Raw genomic sequence first — 1,647 nt, forward strand, 5'->3', positions numbered from 1 at the left:
TTTCTATCATTTTGAATAATTTAAGTAGTATTGGTTGGAGGTCTTCTTTAAATGTCTAGTAGAAATCTACTGTAAATCCATCTGGGCCTGGGCTTTTTTGAGTTGGGAGACTGTTGTAATTTCCTTATATGTTATGGGTCTGTTTAAACATATAAGGGTTGATTATGGGTTGATCTCTTCTAGGTTTAACTTTGGTGGTTCCCATAATTTTAGATATTCATCCATTTCTTTTAAAATTTTCAAATTTAGTAGAATACAGCTTTTTAAAATATTCCCTTATAATGGTCTGGATCTCTTGGGTGTCTGTGGTACTGTTTCCCTTTTCATGTCTGATTTGGATTTGCCCTTTCTTTCTTTTGGTTAACTGGGCTAGGGGGTCTATCTTGTTTAGCTTTTCAAAGAATCAGCTCTTAGATTCATTGATTCTTTGTATTGTCTTCTTTGTTTCTATTTCATTCATTTCTGCTCTGATTTTTGTTATTTCTTCTCTTCTGGTGGGTTTGGGTTTCATTTGTTCTTGCCTTTCCAGGGTCTTGAGTTGCTATGTTAGGTCATTTATTTGGGCTTTTTCTAATTTTTAAATGTAGGTCCTTAGAGCTATAAATGTCCCTCTTAGGACTGCTTTCAGTCTGTCCCAGAGGTTGTGTTGTATTGTCCTATTCATCGAATTCCAGGAATTCTTTTATTTGTTTCTTAATTTCACCTTTGACCCACTCATTGTTTAGGAGTGCGTTCTTCAATTCTAATTCTTTAATATAGGCACTTAGAGCTATAAACTTCCCTCTAAGGACTGCTTTTAAAGTGTCCCAGAGGTTTTGTTGTGTTATATTGTCCTTTTCGTCGAATTCCAGGAATTCTTTTATTTCTTTCTTTGACGCACTCTTGTTTAGGAGTGTATTGTTTAATCACCATGAATTTGTGTACATGACTAGGGTTTCTTCCAGTGTTGATTTTGAGCTTTATTGCATCATGGCCTGACAGAATGCATTGAATTTTTTCAATTTTTTTTGTATTTATTGAGGTTTGTTTTGTGGCCCAGTGTGTGGCCAATTTTTGAAAAAGCTCCATGGGATGCTGAGAAGAAAGTGTATTCTTTGGTGTTTTGGTGGAATATTTGAAAGATGTCTGTTAGGTCCATTTGATGTATGGTATCATTTAATTCAGACATCTCTCTATTCTTTGCCCAGTTGACCTGTCTAGGGGAGACATTGGGGTATTGAATTGCCCTACTATTACTGAGTTTGGGCTAATCTGTGTCTTAAAATCCTGTAGGTCTGTTTTTATAAATTTAGGTGAACCAGAGTTTGGTGCATATATGTTAAGGATTGTAATATCTTCTTGTTTGTTTCTTTGATCAGAATGAAGTGATCCTCCTTATCTCTTCTGATTAGTTTTACTTTGAAGTCTATTTTGTCAGATATTAGAATTGCAACCCCTTCTTGTTTTTTAGTGTCATTTGCTTGGATTATTCTTTTCCATTGTTCCACTTTAAAGTAGTGCCTGTCCTTGAAGATGAGATGGGTTTCTTGCAGATAGCAAAAAGATAGATTTTGTTTCTTAATCCATTCACTTAGCCTGTGTCTTCTGACTGCGGAGTTCAGTCCATTGATATTTAAGGTTATTATTGAAAGATGTGTATTGGTTGCC

The sequence above is a fragment of the Nannospalax galili genome, unplaced genomic scaffold (assembly GCF_000622305.1).
Source record: "Nannospalax galili isolate Female #2095 unplaced genomic scaffold, S.galili_v1.0 scaffold40, whole genome shotgun sequence".
Classification (NCBI taxonomy): Eukaryota; Metazoa; Chordata; class Mammalia; order Rodentia; family Spalacidae; genus Nannospalax; species Nannospalax galili.